Source organism: Etheostoma spectabile, chromosome 16, assembly GCF_008692095.1.
Source record: "Etheostoma spectabile isolate EspeVRDwgs_2016 chromosome 16, UIUC_Espe_1.0, whole genome shotgun sequence".
Lineage (NCBI taxonomy): Eukaryota > Metazoa > Chordata > Actinopteri > Perciformes > Percidae > Etheostoma > Etheostoma spectabile.
In genome coordinates this window covers 3,156,362-3,178,018 of record NC_045748.1, presented here as the reverse complement: position 1 = coordinate 3,178,018, position 21,657 = coordinate 3,156,362, and the positions used below count along the sequence as shown (strand labels likewise).

At 39.8% G+C, this 21,657-nt stretch overlaps 2 long non-coding RNA genes across 2 annotated transcripts in view; one reads left to right on the top strand and one right to left on the bottom strand.

Annotated features, from left to right (window-relative positions):
- Positions 1 to 406, bottom strand: part of LOC116704111 (uncharacterized) — an 11,549-nt gene extending 11,143 nt beyond the window's left edge. Inside the window, exon 1 of the long non-coding RNA XR_004335597.1 lies at positions 396 to 406. This is a non-coding gene — a long non-coding RNA (uncharacterized LOC116704111). The remainder of the gene's footprint in view (positions 1 to 395) is intronic.
- A 549-nt stretch (positions 407 to 955) lies between these two features.
- Positions 956 to 15,934, top strand: LOC116704110 (uncharacterized). Its single transcript, XR_004335596.1, has 3 exons — positions 956 to 1,091; positions 8,255 to 8,264; positions 15,899 to 15,934. It is a non-coding gene; the product is annotated as an uncharacterized LOC116704110 (long non-coding RNA).
- Positions 15,935 to 21,657: the final 5,723 nt, after the last annotated feature.

Below are 21,657 nucleotides of genomic sequence, written 5' to 3'. Positions count from 1 at the left end.
TCCAGTGCCTCTTCCTCTGACTCCCTGGCCTCTATTTCCCTGCTACCACTTAGCTCCCTCGCCTTCATTCACCAGCCCTCAAGTCCCAGCTCCAGTTCCTGGCATCCGCCTCCCCACATCCCTAGCTCCTTCACTTTCACCTCTGCACCTTTTCCCAGTTAAACTATTTTTCCTAATCCTTGCATTTTAGTCTGTTCTGTCCTGTTCTTAACACCTTTCACATTACGTGTTATTCTTTCTGCCAAACATCTAAAGGAGAAAAAGAAGAAATGCAGCCCAAGCAGGAGTCACACATTGTTATTTGGAATGTATAAGCTAGTACAGCAGTTAGTATTTATAGGTTGGTAGTAATGTACTTGTCTTTATAGGCTTCTGACTAGCTTTTGTGCAAAAACACTCAGCAACTGGAGCATATTCAATATAATTGATATTTAATGTTGTCTTTGCAAACTATAGTATGTTGGGCTGAAATACAATCAATCCGCCGATAGTGTACCATTTCAAAATTATTGAAAATACCACTGTGCTCAAGCTGAGGACACTGCAAGCTGATTAGCGCCAGGTAGGACCCTAACCCTTACCTTAAGCCAGGCGGCTAAGTGGTTTATTTTCTATTTCGTAGTAGTTTAAACCAAGCTCTGTTATTATGCTAGAAGTAACGAGAGTAATCAAGTTTCCCCAGGGTTGATTGTGCCCAATTCCAGCATTGCCAGACCTTCCTCCACAGTGCTGCACAAGAGGGTCTGGCAAGTCCACACAGCATTCCAGGATGGGAGAAAAACATGCTGTGGTTTATTTTCATTTCTTTAAACCAATCACAATCATCATAGGCGGTACTAAGTGCCGACGGCACCACGAAATTGCTGTAAAATAGCCTCGGGAAGGAACTTGTTTTGGTGGAACATGTGTACGTTCAAAAGTTGTTTTATTCGTGCAACAGAAAACTCAGATTGGACAGATAGTCTAGCTAGCTGTCTGGATTTACCTTGCAGAGATCTGAGGAGTAGTTAACCATAGTCCTTAGAAATTGACCGGGGTTTAAAATTCCAACACAAAGAAAGGGGACGGTGATGGATATCCGGCTGAAAAGAGTGACTGAAAAATATGGCACATTAATCTGTAATGCCTTTACATTGCATAAAAAAACGTCTTTAACAAGGAGTGAGTCCACTCAGAGCTTTTCAACATTCAGCATTTGTACGGTACAGCCTGCCATTTCCTGCTTCTTAACTGAAACAGCGGACAGCTGGAGGTTTGATGTGTGGTTGTCTTGCTCCTGGCTTGCTACTAACAGTGCATGCACAAAGGCAAACTAAAGGTGCGCAGCCTTTCTTTTTAATGTAAGCTGCGCTAATGAGCTACCGTTGGAGGACTTCTTTGAAGACTTCCAAATCTTTGATACAAGCATCAACATAGCTCAAAGGTTCTTTCAGGATATTTTTCTAAGCTCTTACACTGAATATGAGATTTTATCCCCAACACCGAGACCCGCTGAAACCCTCAGAGAGTGTTGGGACTCCTACAGCATTTACAAACATATCCTTTCTCGTTTCAAGCTAAAATGTAAGTAGCATCCAGATATTGTTCTGCCCCTAATCTGTCCCCCTCTGAAGTTGAGGCTTTTTACAGATCGTTTGTGGATGTTTATCAAATTTAACACTATTTAAAGTGTAAATTGATGCAGCTGCCTGAATGCCCAGAGCTCATTTTCACTGCTGCTAGTGTCATCACACTATCGAGAGCGGCGCTGGGAAAGAACGGAGCTTCTGCAGTAAGTCGCTGAGGGACAATGCGTTGTTTTGAACACCTCAATTGTGGGGTGGACCATGGTCAAATCGGTTTTTGAAATTCATCTGAGTTCACAGCAATAAGGATTGAGAGCATATTATTGAGAGATCATTTTAGGTTTATCATAACATGACAACAAATAATCCTTTTATAGCATGCATTTTGTAGGGTACAATACAAGGTAAGAAATAAGCACATAAACGCCACATGATGAAACGATTACACATCATAATGTCTCAAATGTCTAATTTCATACACTAATATAAACGGATGAATGCAAATTACGAGATATGGAAAATATGGAACAAGCCTGACAGGAAACCCACCAGCTTTGAGTGCTACCTGTATCTGGATTAATAGGAAATGTTCTCCTCTGTTTCAGTTGCTGTTAAACCATGGTTGCATCAGAAAACAATGTTTGCAGGAAGGCGCCTGTCTGGCAGCAGAAACAGACAGAATGTGTGATGTAGCTGTAGATAAAAGGAGACGTTGTATTTTGCTGATTGCTATAAGTGCTGGGAAATGATGATATATCTGAGATGAGCAAATGGCTGCTGGGAAGTTACAACACAACCAAATCCCACACCTTCCTTACTGTAGCTATACAATCCCTGCCTTTGGGGATACAAAGCCTGACGTGGTTGAATAAAGTCTGCCTTCAAGACATCCTTAACACTGTTTTTTTTTTTTTTTTTCACTGTAGGAAATTCATTCAGAACGTGAGATGGAGAATTATATTTCCGGGTGCATTGTCACTTTCAATTCCTGTTTTGTATCGTCACAGCTAAATCTGTTTCTTAGGTGCAGATTTGATCGAGGATCCTGCAGTCTCATGGTCTTAATGAAGATTTCCCTGCGTCTTTAAATCCTTCTCTCAGGGATTCACTCTCCCCTCTGTCTCATAATTAAGTCAGTATATGAGCCGTAAACTCTGAACTCTCCGGAAATAAACCCTGAGAATTCTGTACCATCTGCTGCTCTCCTCTCCTCCTCCACTGCTGCCTCCTCCCATCATCGCAGGCCACTATCATCTGGAACATCTAGCACGATCAATGGACCAACATGTACTGAAAACACACGATTGGCCAAGATGCTACAATGAATAGATCATAATTAATTAGATTTTTTGTTATTTTTTATAAACCAGTTTATTTCTCTACCCTTCTTGAAGGGCTTGTGTTTTCTGCTGCATTAAGACACTTTTTAAAGTATAACCATATAACCCAAACAATCATGATTTCACGTAATAAAAAGAAGAAAAGAAAAAGAAAGTATCTGGATGAATATTAAGTAATAGTATTCATTAATGTTAGAAATAACCGTAATATAAAAAAACAGTGAGGCTTTTAGTAAATAGGGTGAACTGAGAAGTAAACCAAAGTGTCAGAAATCCAGGCATTTAGATACAGATCCATTAAAAAAAAAAAACTCAGTTCAGTTCTTCTAATGTACAGCAGCACTTTAAAACATAAAATTCCATTTATGTTTTCTGTCCTGCCCACCTTCTCTTTCTCTCTCTCCACAGTCTCTCTTTCTTTTCCACATCTTGCCTCTGCTGTTGAAATGGGCCAGACACTGAATGCAAGGTATGAATGAATGGGCTGTCTTCTGCATAATTGGAAGCATTCATTGATTAATGATTTTGTGCATGCGGGCGTCAGAATTAGCAGCTCCTGCTGAGAGGGAGGATTCTGTATAATCAGCTGATTTACTCTAATTCTCATCCTTTACGAGTACCATGCTTGTCAAGCTGCCTCAAACTCGCATTGTTTAATGTGAGGCAATCATTCCAGCCGTGGTCTGCTCATCAGAAATAAAATGCCCCCACATGTTACATAAAAGTGAATCTTTCCTAATGCAAGATGGATGTGAAGCTTTTCTGTGTTGCAGCGAAACTCATTTAGATCTCCCTGAGGCTTCTTAGCAGCATACTAATGTCAGTTTTCTATCAAGGGAAATTTGTGTTCTATTGTACCAGAAATATATATCTGGAATTTATCAGCAGGAGGAGGCCATGTGTAATCAGGGCTGTTTTTAATTTGCTTTTTTATTTCTTTTGATTTGTATTAATTACAGGGGGAAACATGTTTTTTGTCATAATGTATCACACACAGACATGTATGTAATTAAAATGGACCACAAACATTAATTTGGCAAGGGCATTTTGAAATCTATTTCCGAAGTTATCCGTTGTACATATGGCTGACACCGGGCAGGGACATCACGGAAAAAAAGGAAACTAAACGAAGAACAACTAAGAACTAAAAAGGAAACTGACAGACAACAAGAGAAAACCCGACTCAATGTCAATAGGGCTTTCAACAGATGGAGACAATTATAGAATTGTAAATTATTCAAAAAGGACCCGGAATGGCGCTCCAGGGATGTAATATATCTATTTGATTCAGAAAATACCTGGTTTACTGCTGGCATTCAAATGTTTTCATTTATTTTATTTATCTGTTTATTTAAAAAGGGGCAATGCAAATCAATTTACATTTTTTTGTTACACTCAAAATGTAAATGTGCCAGACTTAGCAAAAAAGCCAATTTTCCTCTGCAGTCCCTTTGCACGTCATCATATTCCATTAATAAACAAAATGCAAGAAAGATAGAAAGCCTATTAATGAAGAAGAAGAGGAGAAAACAGTTCTGTTCAAAATCATCAATCATCAGTGCTCCGTGCTACAGAGAGGCAGTTGCTATTTGTTTAAGCCGCTACGGTGTTTCGTGGCAAGGCCACAGACATAGCTCGTCATATCAGCAGCAGTCAGTTATGTGTTTAGCTGCTACAGAGCTCTGCTACACCGACTACAGTTCTCTGCATGGTGCTCCGTCAGGTCGGCGATAGTTGGTAGGTCAGTTACCGGAGAATAGGTGACTGTGAGCCGGGTACAGAGTACCGTGAGCTGCCGGTCATTGTAGGTGGCTCAGTTACCCGAGAATAGGTGAGGGTGAGCCGGGTACAGAGCACCGGGAGCTGCCATCTTTTTGCTGTCATTTAGGCAGATATTACAGTTAAGTCTTACGCGGCAACGAGAGTTAAGTTTTTTGCACCAAAACGACTAGTTAAGTTTAGGAAAAAGATTGTGGTTTGTATTGAAACACTCTAAAGGAACATGCATTTCCTAGGTGAAAGTCTTTTGTTTTCCCCAGGAAGCAAACTCCCCTACCCTGCTTGAAAGGCCTGCGTGTTAACGTACACCCATCACCCCAGGTTCCTCTTTATTCAGCAGCAGTCAATGTGGTGCATAACGCCCCCAAAAAAATACAAATTACAGTGCTTATCTTTTCGTAGCTTTTCGAACGCATGGTTCATGAGAAAAGAATGAACTTATTACACTAAACATGAACTTCAGCTGGGGATGATGAAAATGTCAGTATTTTTTCTGGTATCTGCTCATATTAGTGTTAGACCAGCCAAATGACTTTGCCACATTACATAAACATATACTGGACTTATTAATCCTATGCATCAGCACTAAAGATGTTTAGCCCTGGGTTTATAAAGTACCTTAGACTACAGTAGAAAGCTATCTTTATGTTATTATGTCAGTTATGTCTTGATATAGGTCCATATTAAGGAAGTACTCTCCATGTACCCCGGTGAAATATATGCAGTCTGATGATGTTAACCATTCTCATCACTCAGAGCTGCTCCTTCTGTGTTCTGCTTCTTCCTGTCCTGCAGCCAGATCTCTACAACAGCAAGACACCTCCCTCATAACAGAGCAAGAAACTGGTCCTCAAGATAGATTACGAATTTAGGCTAATCACTGTTTATTGCGTAGAAAGTAGCACAAACGTACCGTAATATAGCTTACTTTATTCAAGGTCCCCTCTGCAATTTACAGCACAGGGACACTAATGCAACAAGATGAAGTTTCGGTCCAATGACAATCTGCTGGCAGGTATTCTTTGGCACATTGCTAAAATGCTGATGTGGGAAATTCTGCAAAATACCATATGCCAAACACAACAGAGACTTGTACAGGCGAGTACTGAGATATTGTCCCGTTTAGAATCTAATTAAAATCAGCGTATTAGCAGAGCAGGCGTGTGTGGGTGTTTGTGCTGGGATGTGTGTGTTAGTGTGTACATTGTATACACACATTTTAAAAAAATGTATCATGTTGGTCAAGTTAAAGGCCCTCAAGCTCAACAGAGATAGAGCGCAAAATTAACCACAGGCCAATTAACACCTTGCACATATCCCCTCATTCCACAGACATGCACATAGACCTTAAGTAATGTTTCCACTCTACTTGAGTCATAAATGGCCTTTTAAATAGCCTCTAATACAAAATGTTGCATATTTTGTTGTTATTACCACAGGAAATTATGTGATTTAGAATAAAAAACACTAGAAAAGAATAGAATGCCTTTATTGTCATTATACACAAGTGCAGTGCCTGTGCAACAAGATTTCAGCAACCCCTTTACAGTTAACACAAAAATATAAAAATTTAAAACAGCACCATTGTATGTTTAACCTCTCCATTTATTTAGACCACATCTGCCTCTCTGTCTGTCTGCCTGTCTGTCTGTCTGTTGCAGTGTTATAAACAGTGTTTAAAGTTGTAAGCAGTAGTAACACCAAGTGAAATACCAACACATTGTCACTTCCAGCGCATTAAAAACACAACGCTTGGTCAGGTGCCTTTGGCATTATATACTGACACAAAAAGTCTTCTTTAGCATCTCAGTCAGACACAGGCCTTTGCTGTCATTTATTCAATGCGCTTGGTCTGGACTCTTTAGGTCACTTTTTGACAATCTGGGTCGGGACTAATTTGACGCCATTTTGTGCCAACGTGCAGCATAAAACCAGAAAAAAACACTTTGTAAGGGTCAGGGAAAGCTTGTGGGTGGGCTTAAAGAAATGTACGTTAAAAATGTACACAGGAGACGTGTAGGTGTTCCCGGAGAGTGTTTTCATTAAAACCACAATCTTTTTCCTAAACTTAACTAGCCATTTTGTTGCTTAAAAGCATGATCTTGGTACAAATATAAATCAGTTTTCTTTTGCCGTTTTTCAAAATGTGAATAGAAACTTAGGAACCCAAAAACGTGCAGTGTAAATTCCCCAAAAAAACACTTAGTAAGGGTGAGGGAAAGATTTTGGGTGGGGTTTTAAAAAATGTACGTTCAAGAGACACATAGGACAAGCACGAGACACAAATCTTGTGTTGTTTGACCCACCCACCACCCAAACCTGTCTCAAGCTTTGGTCTTTCATGCTACTCGCTCTTAATAGTATCTTATAATAGTCATCTTACAGCACCACGGTTGAGCTGCTCCTGTGCCCGGTGTCACTGCCCGATGTAAGTCAGATTTGAGTTGCGCATGGTTAGATGTAAACGGTTTACAACATAACGTCATACCCAATGAGAGTCGAGGCAGACCATCTCTGGGCGAGTGCAGATTTGAGTTGTGCATGCTCCGATTTAAACGGTTTACGGCATAACGTGCCATACTGAGATTTGTGAAATCCATGAAATAGTAAACTTTTCTCATTACATACAAACAGAAGATAGGAATCATTAAAAAAGGTTTTAGCTATCTATGATTGTCTGATTGCTAACGTTAGCTCAAAACGCCATTCGACTGACATCCTTTGTTGTGTTTGATTGCTAACTTGCAGCCAGCAGTGAACAAACTTCATTGAGTAGGTCCATTTTGACTGTACTTACATTACGGAAGTCTCTCGTTAGCATCTTGTATGCTACTCGTCGCAAAGCGATGCATGCGCGACTCAAATCTGCACTCGACTTACGTCGGCGAGTGACACCCGGTGCGTTCCATGCACACATTTAATGGTAATTTCTGACGCAGAGAGCCACTGACCGAGTGGGAGTACATGACAAGAACGAATTTGAAGCACACTCAAGAACACTTGAGAACACTCACTTTGTTTAGAGCCAAATAAACATTTTTTTTTTCCATTTCAGTCAATAATCTGTTTTTTTTAAATCATCAGCTGCTGCTGCGGATGTTGGAGGCGTGCAGCCTGTCACCTGTCCCTCTAACAACGTCACTCTTTATCTAACAGTTTACTGTAGCTGCTCCCTCTGGTTACATTCCTCCCAAAAATTCCGAAAATAACTGTTGTTTTGATCAGCAGGCACATTTACTGATGGCCAGATTCATTGTGTTACCTGGTTCAACTCTTTTTAACGTGAGGCAGCAGCAGAATGTTTAATATCAGGCTGTTTTCATCAACCATTCCTGCATATAGCTACAAAAAGTAAAGCAGTGAAATGCTTATGTATTCCACGTATTTATTGCTGCATGTACCACGCCGCTTTACAAGAAAGCTGTGGATGGCATAGGGAGGAGGGTTAGGGTGGATGGCTGGGTCATACAATGGCAGGGAAAAAAACAAAAACCATCACCCAGGAAGCGTATGGTTGTTCCCGGAGAGATTTTTTTCCTAAATTTAACTTGCCGTTTTGTTGCTTAAAAGCTTAAACTTGGTACAAATAGAAATCAGTTTTCTTTTGTCGTTTTTCAAAATATGAACAGAAATTTAGTAACACAAAAAGGTCCTTCTGTTTTGGTGTTTGTTGGCTAAAGTCATCCACCAAATGCCGCTAATACGAGCTGATCCGACCGACAGTTCATCGAGCCAGTCGACATCACGTGACCGGCCGGAGGTCGCCTAACTTTGTAAGATATCATACAAGTGGTTGTACATTCAAATTAGTATGATGTCACACAAACACAAATGAGAATGCATTGTTGATTTACATTAGCAGTAATACAGCTGTGTGTTGTAGACTATAGAGTGAACAGTAAACAGTGATATCTATGAGATAAATTAGATGAGATAAATTTCTAAATCCAGTGCGGGAATTGCAGACTTGCCCCCAACAATGGACTACTAAAAGGTAATAAGTGAATGTAAATTAGGACAGGAAATGACCATCGCGGAACAAATGCCAACCATAAATAGTATATGAGGTATAATGGGGTTTGATTTAAAAACCATGAAAACTGGTGATAACTTTACGGCTACAATGGTCATTTTCTTGTTGCACTAATTCCAAGCCTTTGTCACAGAAATTACACTTATGCACCACTAATAATCTGTTTCTCTTTTGCTTTTGTTTTCATGATGAGTTGCATATTCGTTAACAAAGAATCTCATTACAGAAATGCATCGTTATTAAACAGTTGCTCATTTGAAAGTGTCATTTACAGCTGACTCATTTCCCTGTGCTGTGTAGGATGTTAACACCTCTCTCAACCAATCTCAATCCTCGCCCATTACAACATGTATGTCAATCAGAATTTCCTCCTACAAGCAGTCACATTTTCAGAAAATCAGAAAGAAAACGCTCACAATATTGCATCACATCGTAATGAATTGTATCATATTGTACCACATCATATTGCAAGGAGACATCAGGACTGAATCCAATTGTATCGATCTGTTGTCTGCTTGGAGACGTCTCAGTGGATGAGGTGCACAGCCTGAGACATTAGCAATGCCCCACAACCAAGGGCAAAGGTTTCATCACAGCTTTGGGTGCATGTGGTGGGTGGGAGGGAGGGGGCGTGCAAAGTTATCAATCCCTCTCAGTGAATCAGAGGGGTTGAAGAAAAGTTGTATACAGTAGATAGAACTCTGGTCAGCTAAACACTGACTTAAAGTGGAACAAAGCATTTTACTAAAACCTCAGAAGCAATGCCTGCTCTATAGAAGAGTGTTTTATATTTGATATATTTTTTTCTGAATATGTTGTAGGTCTTTGTGATTGTGGTACAGGTCTTGGTGAGCTAAGGACAATTTTCCACCCTGGAGGACTATATTGAAAGTTTAAAGAAATCCATATGATAATAAATATGTAAGCCTGTGGGATAGAAGGCATGCCCTTATCTTTCACAATGTAATAACTGTATACTAAGAAAGGTATTTTTTTTCATTCCACATATATAGTATAAACGTGCAATAAATAATATAAATGTGCAATAATCCTCAGTACTTCACTCTATTGTGAGAAACTGTGCAATATTTGCAATGTTCATTCTCGTGACAAATGCAATATCCCTCATAGTTAAATCCTCCAGTTACAGTGTTCATCATTCATCATATTTACTTGTATAATAATTTTATTTTAATGTATTTTAGTTAAGTTTATCAAATTCTGCAAAATGTGCCAAACATACAGATTAATTAAAAATATATTTCTTTCCGACCAACGGTGCACTAAGGACACGTACAACAAGTGTAATATAAAAGAAAAGAAATTTATACAAATAAAGATAAAACCTTGTTTAATCTGTTTCTAATTTAGTCAGTGTGCTTTTTTTTTTTGCACCTAAAACTTTTTTTTTACTTGACTTAAAGAGCCTGCACAAATATGTGCCTAGACTGTTTGGTGTATGCACAAATGGCAAATTAAGATCTTTATTTTTGAATCTAAACTGGCGGGTAGCGCGGAATGACGCAGAACCAAACATAAAGTAATGAATAAGAAACTTGGAGGAGCTTCAGAAGAAGAAGAACTGACAAAATGAGGAAGAAAACTAGGAAAACCACTGCAGAGAGTTCCACACCCTCTTCCCAGCCAGTTTGAGCTCCTGAAGCCTGGGAGGCGCCCCAGAGCGCCTCTGACAAAAAGTGTGTTTAAAAAAAATCCTTTATTCCAAATGCCATCAGTATCCTGAACCGAACCAAGAGACAACATCAAAATGAGGTGCTTTTTAATGCATTTGAGCATATTTATGCTTTTCATTCCTGATTTTTTTTTTTTTTTCATTTCATCTCTTTATGTAGTCAGTCTGAGAGCAAGGACTGTAAGGTTCAAGAACAGCTTTGTCCCCACTGCTGTCAGACTGTTGAACAGTGAAACACACTGAAACAGTCCAATCAAACTATTCACGTACAAAATAATCTGGTTGAAATGCACCTATAGTATCTCTTCTCTAACGCACTATTTTTATTTTTAAATATGGATATTTTTAGTATCTTGACATTCATATTTTTCAGTTTTTTTTTAGACTGGGTATATTTATATTTAGCACTCTACATGCCATGCACACCCACATAAGCATTTATTTATTTTCATTTATATAAATAATATCTTGATTTTTCCATGGTGTTTTTAATTTTTTCTGTGCTGTGTTTTTTTTTTGCTGTGAACGTTGCACGTAATTCCGTACTACAGTGTACTGTGGTATAACAATAAAGAAATCTTGAATCCTCAATGCTCCGCTTATTATGTCTGAGATGGTGTCTGGTATGGCTGGTGAGCCAAAGGAAAAAATTCCACCTTGGTGGACATTGAGGATGTATTGTATTGTATTGTATCGTATTCTATTCTATTCCAAGAAGAAGACTAAAAATGTCATACAAATCCACTGAACTAAAATCTGAAGCAGAAGAACCGAGATGTGTGCTTTGAATGTCATCGCTTTATGTGTGACATCTGCATGGTGTCCCTCCCTCTGAAATCTTTCCTGTTGCTTTATACTTCGGCCTTTGTGAATACTAGCAATGCAGAGAACTTCAAAAGCCATATATTCCGATGTAATAACATCAACTCGTCTTTCATTCTGTTCATCTGTTCCTTTTCATGCATCAAGCTGACCTATGAGGAGCTGCCTGTCTTTTGCAGCACCTCTTTACCCTCTGCCTTTTTTTGTTGCTGCTCATCACATTCATAGAATATTTACCACCTCTGACAACTGTGTAGCGTCTTCAAAGGCCTGGGAGCTACTGTAGTAGCTTCTGATTGGCTGCTCTACATGCCCAGGGAATAATCCACGGATGTGTGAGCACACTGTTGTGCTTTATCACATTAATTATTCACATGTTACCCTTGTCTATCTTTCTATCTGTCTGCAATAGCTTAAAAGAGCACAATTTTAGAAGCCGCGATACACTGTACTGACGGCACTTTGACTTGTGAAGGGCAGAACTCCCACAGCCACACAACCCACATGGAAATTGAAAATGGATTAAAGACAATAGTTCGATTCATCTCTTTCAGAGCTCCCCCCCCCCCCACCCCCAAAGACTGTACTTTTTTCTTCTAAATCAGTTCTGTCATCCATATCCACAATCACGCTGAGCACGCTGATGAATCAGTCGAGCTCTGCGAGTTCTATGGGTGCCCTCGGATGGCACGGATGGCTTTTCTTTGGCTTGCACTCGCTGATGCTATTTCTGCCAATCACTGTTGCTTCTCCATTGTTTTATGTACAAAAGGAATAACGAGCAACGCAGAACTACGACAAAAAAAAAGCCTGCAGGAATTAACAGTTAATATTGGTGCATACAGCATCACATCTTGACGTCTGAAATGCTGAACACAGAGAGCAAAACATGCTGAAGAACAAATCCAAATTGGCAGCTGGGGAATTTCAACAAGGACATAGAACAAAGCATTTAATTGAAGTGCCTATCTGTAATTACAGCATACTCTTCCTGTTGTTTCTTTATTGTCTTTGTGTATGTTCTGATTGAAACGTTTTCTGATATTTAAATTTCTGCGTGAACCTTTGATGCAACAAATCAGGGAAATACTTACACAAGTCTTTTACTATTCAAATTCCCTTTTGGGGCTATACATGTTGGTGATCTTTGTGGTCCAAAGTGTAATAACAGAAGCCTCACACAGCTGACCTTAGACCTTTTTTGGGATCCCCCACAGTCGGGGGAAAATATGTGCCGACCATTGCCCCTGACCACCTGATAACTGGCAAGATGATGCACGCACAGATGCCTTTAATGTTGCTTTTTTGCACAAAAGACCCTCGCTTGCTCTATTTTTCAATCATCCAAAATTATTTCCTGTCAGACTTTATAAATGATAGTTAGCCTGCTCTGGCTGTTATTAATTATGCATACTAATCCACGTTGCAATGGTATCAGAGAATTTAATTTGGAGAAGAAAAGGCTGCGATGAGAAGCCCAAAAGAATCATTTTCTGTCTTCTGGACTGCAAGAAATTCAATCTGTGGAGTTCTGACCAAATTAGAAAATGGAATAAATAAAAAACATTTGAATTGCACTAATCCATGCTGGATGCCTTCCAGCATTTTATAGAATTTTAAAAAGTCAGCCGCCCCAGGACTAAGTAAATCCTTATACCATTAATCTTTGGCTTTTACTGACAATCTTAAGTTTCTCTTCTGTCGTGTCCAGTTTTAAAATAGCTGCAATTGTGCAGTTGCACTGTCTGTCAAATGCCATGGTAGCTTCCCACCCAACATATCATTTTTATTCTAATGTGAATGCAGCCACCAGTCATGCATTTTTCTAAAATTCAGATCCTCTCACTTATTCAGCATTCTGTCAGGGAGAGCTGCGTGTTGGAATTCAATTTACTGCCCTGCACAGCCTGCTGAAGGCAAAGAATGTTGCCTCGGCTGTCGCTTATAAATATGGATTTGGCCCACAGTAACTGCTACCACAGTATTTTGGAAAGCCCCAGTTTCCCTTAAATGCAGAAAGTGTCATGTGTGTTTACTCTTACAGAATCTTGGCACATCAGCGGCACATTTGAAACTGCTGGACAGCGTGATTAAGAAGCCTTGGATTACTTTCACATATTTGGTCACACTTTCCCTCATGCGGAGGGCGTTTTTCCCCTTGCACATGAGCATTCAAAAGGCAATGCCAAAAATACTGAATCACTGACAGGCACGATGCCAGGAACAACTTTACGTGATAACTTCCTCCTGTCCACCAAATGAGCCCCAGCCAGTTTGGGCAGCCCCTAAGCAGATGGAACCGGAGACTTCCACGGATACGCTCCTGCTGTGTTTCTTGAAAGCCTCATGGATCAGACGCAACGGGTCAAAAGATAATGGAACTGTGTTGCGGAGCGTTTTTCCGGAGACTTGAGACTTTTGTGTGCAGAAGGTTAACGGGTCACGACAGCTCGTGTTAGAGGAGAGGTCTTTAGAGTTGGGTGGAGACAGAGAGAGTGCCAGGCAGATACAGACAGGTCATTTCCCATCCATGCAGGAGGCCGGAGCTACGCTCTTGGCAGTACTGGAGTCAAACGATAATGGCGGCTACGGATGCACCCGCCCGTTTCCTCCACAAGGCCATTCCTTCTCATCGGCCTCTCGGGGAGAACTCAGCTGAGTCAGCTGAACTGATCCTATATTTTTTTTTACTTTACTCCAGGGCTGCAACCAACGATTACTTTCATAGTAGATTAATATGTTGTTTATTTTCTCAATTAATCAATAGGTTGTTCATGAATAAAATGTTGATCAGTGTTATCCAAAGCCCAAGATGACGTCCTTAAATGTCTTGTTGCGGCCACAACTTATACTATTTAGTTTACTTTCATACAGGAGTGAACAAACTAGAAAATATTCACATTTATAAAACTGGAATCAGAAAGGTTTTCCCTTTTTTCCCCTCAAAAATGACTCAAAGCAATTAATCTATTATCAAAGTAGCTGGCAATTTATGAAATAGTTGATAACTAATCGATTAATCTTTGCAGCTCTGCTTTATTCTTTGTTGTGGAACAAAAGACATGGCTTCCATCTTATGGAAACCAATTTCTTCGGGTCTTCCCCTATCTCCTCACTGACAAAATGTGCTTTGTGAATTCACAAGACTATCTCTATTGGGGAATTTCTCTGCAGGTGTATGTACTCACAGTGAACAAAGACACAGTGCCATGCACTCCCTCACAGTAAGTATGCTGATATGCATGGTGTGTTTCTCTGGCTGGAGTATTTCTTTGAAACACCGTCAACGAAAACGCAGCAAACTTCCATTTGTGTGCCTCCTGATTAATGATGTGCGCACCAGCAACTTCGCCTATGGAGGAACTGTTTGCTCTACTTTGTTTGGCCAAGAGCTGAAAAAATGTGCAAGAGTCTTGAATTTCTCTCCTCAACCTGCCCCTCTCCTCCTCCCCCTTCATTTCTCATGTATAACATAATAATTGAAGATTTTATTAATTAGATTTAGTCATTTCTTTTTTATTAAGGTGATATGGGCTCATTTTCGGAATGACAAGAACGACCGAGGTCTGACATTTTGAGTGTTCACTTGTTTGAGCTAAAGACAAATCTGGCCATAACGTAATATTAAATGGATGAGAAACGGATTTGGTGCCTTGATTTGATATGAATGAGGAGTTGATTAGCTGTCAGCTCATGAGGCTGCTGCGTCTGCGTCCGGGATTCTGGGTCGAACTAATGACAAGGAAATTAACCATCAGGGCGTCAGAGGCTACTGATTTCCTGATCTTTACCACCTTCTTTCTCTTCTCTTGTCCGCTTCTTTCTCACCTTTCCACTCCTCTCATCCCACCAAAGTGCTGCTGACATATGCAGAGCCCTTGACATGAGTTACACAGGAGGCTGATGAAGCGAGACACCTCTGTATTTGATCGAGCCTGATTGTCGGATTAGTGCCACAGAACAGGGCTTCCAGTTAAAGGTGAGTGACGCTGCCTCGGCATTGACTGCGCCTGTCATACAGTCTAATGACCTATGTTAAAGCACTTTTTGACTAACAAGATCTATCAGAGATATGCCACTTCAAGCGTTTTTTCCATTCCACCAGCCCCAATGGTTGATCTCTGAGAATCAAAATGGTCAAATCACTCTCTCCTTGTGCGTAATTTATTGGCAAGTCCTCTAAAAGTTTGTGGATAAAGGGTTTTGTGTAGGTTAGTCCCATACATTCTTCATGATGTGACACTATTAGGGTGAAAATTAATAGGTTAGCAGTGTATCAGTTTATCAGATTATAGGGATTAGATTTGTCAGACCTTTGAGTCCACTGAGCATTCCAACATGGGAAAAAAAAAGTGCTCGGATTTTATTGGCATTAAATTAAACCAATCACAATTGTTTTGTGTGGCGCTAAGCACTGCAAGGAGAGACGGAGGCTCTGTAAAATAGCCTCAGGAAGGAACTCGATTAGGTGGAACATGTGTACGTTCAAAGGTTGTTCAAGTCGTGCAACGGAAAACTCAGATTGGACAGATAGGCTAGCTAGCTGTCTGGATTTACCCTGCAGAGATCTGAGGAGCAGTTCACAATAGTTCTCATAAATCCACCGGAGTTTAAAATGCCAACACAAAGAAAGTGGAAAATACCAGACATCTGGCCAAAATGTAAGACGGAATTTCCAGCAGCACCTGAACAATCCCGGAAGGGGAACTTTGTGGATAGAGACTTGATTTGACGGAGAACCAAAGCCATATGGACCTGGCAACATCCCTCTATTCAAATGCAGAAGGCTGTACGCCTTCACCACATCTGCTTCACCTATGTGATTGGATTTGGATGAGTTCAAAGTTTAACTAGACAATTTTTCTTTTGTACACAGACATTCACAGATCCCAGCTCCTAATTACTTAAATTATTCATTTGTGCTACTATGAGGTTGACGTTTTAACATTTTAACAACTATGGAATGGATTGCCATGAAACTTTGATTAAGCATTCACGTTCCCCAGAGGATCCTTTAACTTTTCCTCTAGAGCCATTATCAGATGTATCTTCAAAATTGATAGCATCCCCATCAGCCTCAGCTGTACTTTGTGTTTAGTGCTTATGGTCAAATGTTAGCATCTTAACAGGCGTACTTAAGATGGAGAACCTGGTAAATTGTTGTGGTTTTTGTGTTTTGTCTTATTTTGGTGGTCTGTTTTTCTGTTTTATATTTTGCTCAGTTTCCTGTTTAATTTTGACATTTTTGTTTTCTGTCTTGTCTTGTTTTACTTCCTGTATTTTTGTTTTCCCGCCTGTGTGATTGTCTAATGTGTTCCACCTGTTCCCCAGCCCTGGTGTCTCCTGTCCCGCATTTGCTTGTTACCTGGTGTATTTAGCCTTTGATTTCCCCTTGTCTCGTGTCAGATCATTGTAGTGTTTTTGTGTGCCAGTATTAGTCGAGTTCTGTGCTCTTTTTTGTCCTTGGATTTTCTTTCTTCTCTTGGTCCCGTTTTTGGATTACCTTTGTTGTTTGGATTCCATGTTCTCTTGTCCGCTACTTTCTGGAAGAAGTTTTTGCCTGCTGTACTCGAGACTCCCTTTGTTTGTGTGAACTTTGTTTTGTTGGTCAAATAAATCCTCTAGCTCCACATTTGCCTGCCTGCTCTCTGCTTCTGGGTCCTCATATTCCCCGAGCCGTAACATAAATAGAACCTGCTAATCACCATTTTACCATTACAACTGTGAGCATTGCGGTTTTCTCATATGAACTTAAAGTACGCACATGTATCACACAACAGGAGATTGTCCATGTGAGACGCGTTCTCACCTTCTGGAAATATTTTACTACAGACAAGGGGACAGACAGGATTACTTTAAAGGCAAGAAATAAATTGAAAAGAAATGCAGGGACACAAGGTAAGAACTAATTGCAGTGTCTTTAATATCTGGCTAATTATGTGTTACTGCAACAGTCATTGAAACACTTCTAACTCAAAAAGATGCTGTATCCTAAATAATACACTACACCACATACTGTAGGCGACGATAATTAGCAGATGTGTCCTGTTATGTCAACAGCATTGTTCTTCTTGCACTAATTAACATAAATTGCCTTCTGACCTTTGCTGCCATCTTGACAGAACAGCTGGCTAAATACAAAAAGAGAATCTCGCGCACAGCTCATACCCACAAGTCAGCTCCGACTGCAGTAACACCATCCCTGTGGACCAAAGATGCATATAAGTTATTGTAAAGCCAACATACTTGATGAACTCTATATGCAGCTTTTAAGCCCTTCATTGGAGGTGATGATGGAGGACCGGGGTGGTGGCGGTGTGATACTGCAAGTAACGCCAAACTATAAATTAGCCTTTAATTGCCAGTGAGAGTACATTTACAGTCCAATTTTACAGTAGCGCTCTAAACATCTCTTATGGTGCTGCGTGAAGCACTGTGAATTTAGGTGAGTTAACGGAGATAATAAATGTGATTTGTTTTGCCCCTTTCATGTCTACAGTGCACTTCTTTAAGTGGCAGAGTAAGAGCAATGACCTCTCATAAAATCCTAATTAAGGTAATGTGTGACTGAGCAGTGGAGCCGTGTGGATACTGATGGTGATAAATGCCCGTCCCTTCAAAGCTGTACTGAAGGAGAAAGTTTCTCTCGAGTTCAGGTAGCCCATTGCGCCTTATTATTCCACAGACAATGAGCTAAGGCTTCTCCTGTGGAAGGAAAGCAGTAATGAGCTACCAAAACAATTTGCTTGGCAGACAATCTTCTTCTTTGAGGAAATAAAACAGTGCCAAGATTTAGAAGAATACACTCAAACAGTCACTTTGACAATTCATTCCCTTAAGGCCAAAAGTAATGTTTCCATTTGAGTCTAAGAAAGACTATCAGCTTTGACATTGAGCTGCTATTCCTATTGAACAGCTTGTCTATTCGTGTCAAGGCTATGAAAGGGAACTACTTTCAAAGAAGAATGTGCTTTAATTTGTAAATTCCAAACGTGTTCCAATGCAACAAAAAAAATACTAAAAAAATGTTGACAGTGTGGGAGATCTGTCAGGTTTGTTTCCTCTCTTCACACTTCCTGGAAAAGTCGGTGCTTTGTTCATGATGCTGAATCTAGGCTTCTGCAATTCATCACAAAGCTGAGATTTCAGACTGGCCTATTTACTACAGGCCAGGGTTCTTAACATTCCGAATAGATTTATCATAACATCCACATAGGACTGGTGATTTTGGAATATACTCACTCATCCATGTCATCTGTCTCGTTATCTTTCAAGATTTCATTCTTTTGATGGATTTGAGCTTGCCCCTTTGCCTCAATGGCCTCCATGCTGAGCAGCTAGATGAGCCTGAATTTGCACTCAAAATGCCATCAAAGCTCTCATTAATTCCTTCTATGGCAGACTTGATTATTCTCTTTCCAGAGGAGGTAGAAAAAAAAGGAAAGAAATCTAAGAAATCCTCAAAAAGAAACTAAGAAAAGAGGAAACAAACATGGGGTAGTGTGCTTGGAGAAATGTGGTATGTAATTTTAAGTGGCAATGTAATTTCTTTCATACTTTTCAGTTGAAAAACATGGCAGATTTGCACGGCAAAAGGCAGATTACTTCAGCAATTACTTAGTTTACAGAGTAAAGTTCACAGTGGGAATCAAACCCAGATCTCCCACACCAAAGGCATGTGTCATATCCACTGTGCCATCACCACCCATTATTGCAGAGGATGAAAAACATACCAAGAGCTTTGTCTTCTGATGACTGCAAAACACTTCTGGATTTGTATCAAACTTGGTAAGCAATAATGGTAAGAAGAATGAGTCTAACTTTGCCTACTGTATATCATATAAATAATAAATGGAATGTGTGTCTTTGAATTAATTATTTAGGAAGTAATTAAATCACCAATATTAAGAATCATAACCTACTTCTTTCAAAGCAATTTCTCTTTGCAATACCAAATCGTTATATCCACTGATGAGGCACACACAAACACCTGGCTCCATTTCCATAAAGATTCTATGAAATCACTACTGACGGATGATCACAGGGTACATCACATTATTTACCTTTCCATAACCTTGCTTTGACTTTGTGCCATCAGTCTTTTGTTTTCCCTTCACTCTCAAAACCAGCGCCAACAACAGATTGTTTCTTCCAGGGCAACAACAATGCTGTCAACCTCAGAGTTCTTCCTTCACGGCCTTCTCTTTGTTCACTTCTAATTAACTGAGATTTTGCTTGGCTGAATTTCAAAAGGCCATTGAAGAAAACAGCTCCGCTTGGCTGTGAGTCACTCAATTTTTCATCTGAATTATGGGTCTTTAAAAGTCAAGGCATTATGAGATTGCCAAATGGCGAGGATAAAATTCAACAAGGTACCAATTATGTGAAAAAGTGAAAGTTTTGTGATGTGAGTTCACAGCTATAAGGACCATTCAAGTGCAACACAGGATTATGCCTGCTCTGGTTGTAAATCAGCATTTGCATTGTCTGTAAGGAATAGAAAATAATTATAAGAAGTGCATTTATCTTTGTTTGTTTAGTTTAATCCAATGTAAACAAAGGAATTTAGTAAATTGCACCTAGCAGAGTCTCCTCAGATAAATGAAGTACATCATTGAAGAAATTAAAAGAAACTCACACTTTTAATTACAACTTGGAAAGCAATGAACCAAAATTAGTTAAGAATTTATTGATGCCAACAAGAAAAGATTTACTCAGTTTGTCTTTATTGTCCTTTTCACCTTATAACAGCAGATGTTTCATGAAAGACTTTAGGCAGAAATGGGCTGCCGTAGCGTAGTGTTGCTGTAGGAGTTGCGTGAGCTTGTGTGGTTCGAATAGGCTATTGTAAATCAGAGTGAATTTAAACTGCTAACATGCAAATAAATTGGTATAAAGGAAATTCGAAAGGACACATCACAGGAATTGATGAAATTAACTCCTATTCCCCTCTCTACCTGTCAGGATGCACTCAGACCTTCCCACCTGACTGTCAGTCACCTGCTCACCTGTTTCCACTTTCCATAATCAGCCCTGCAGTACATGTACCAGCTTCTTTACAGCACCTCACTTTCCTCTTTGTCACTGACTACGTTTACATGCACATAATATTCAGGTTTTTGCCCTAATTCTCTAAAAGATGGTATTCCGACTAAGCTTTTTACATGGCTTATGAAAGTGAGTTTTCCACTAATATTCCTGTTTACGTGTAGCCATGCAAAACAGGGTGTTTTCAAAGTCCTTTCATTCCTTCAATCAGCTTCTTGAAAAGTCGGGGTAGCAATTTGTGAGCATATCCAAAAAACCTGTTGATATCCAAGTCTTTGATAATGTTTAGAAAGTAGCTGTGTTTTTCCTTCTTATGCTGTTTTCATGACTTGTCAAATTTGGAATCTTGTTATAATTGGATGTATTGGAATGTTGGTGTGCATGTAAACATACTCAGTGTTGCCTTACCTTCGTCCTATTCCACTAACTTGCTTAAAAGTATGAGTCTCATTTTCAGGTTCATATTTGTATTTTGGGTTTGTACTAAAACATGTTTACATGCGTTATTGCTCATACTTTCTCTCTGACACATTCCCTTTTAACACCTGTCTCTTTCAGCCATCAGTCTGCTCTGATTGGCTTGCGAGAAAAATATGGCGCACCTTTGCATAGGTAGATCTCAAGCCCATGGTGGAGATGGAGGTATATTCTAATGAGTCTACATGTGACATAGGAAGGGGAGCAAAATCTGAATGGCTTGTATAAGCTCATGTTTTCTGATCAACCGAAAAAAGAAAAAAATCACCAGGATTTGTTTTTCCAGAAAAAGTGGGTTGGTTGGTCACTCTTGTACCCAAATGTGTGTGCCAAAGCATGTCATGCTTTTGACACGTTATCCTGTTCGCACTGCTGTCCTCTTTTTGACCCTTCACAGCCTTATGATTCTGAGCATTTGTAGCTCCATTTTGACACGAAAACCCTGAACTGTATCAGTCAGCCTAGTTGTCTGCATTTCTCTTTTATCCCTTTGGCCCTTCTCACAATAGTCATTATACCATGTGTGTTTTGCATAGTATACAAAAATGTTCTCACTGTTTCATCTGTATTTATTTCTCACATGAGCTAGAGTGCTTGTGAGAAAAAATGGATGGATCGAAATCCCTCTCAACCAAGCTGTTACACACATTACCGTCCACACACAATACACTGTAGATTAAATGCATCCTTTAATAAGCTGCTTTATCCAAGCTGTCAATGCACTGCCCACTCTATTTCTCTGTCAATGCCACTGCTTTCCTGCTCATTTTCAATCTATACTGTAAACCCTTCTAATTCTGCTGCTTCAGCTTTGAATAAGGAAGCCAGCTGCCTGCCATCATTTCATGGCAGGCAGCTGGTGATCGTGTCACTTCAACAGAGTCAGACTGGATCAACAGT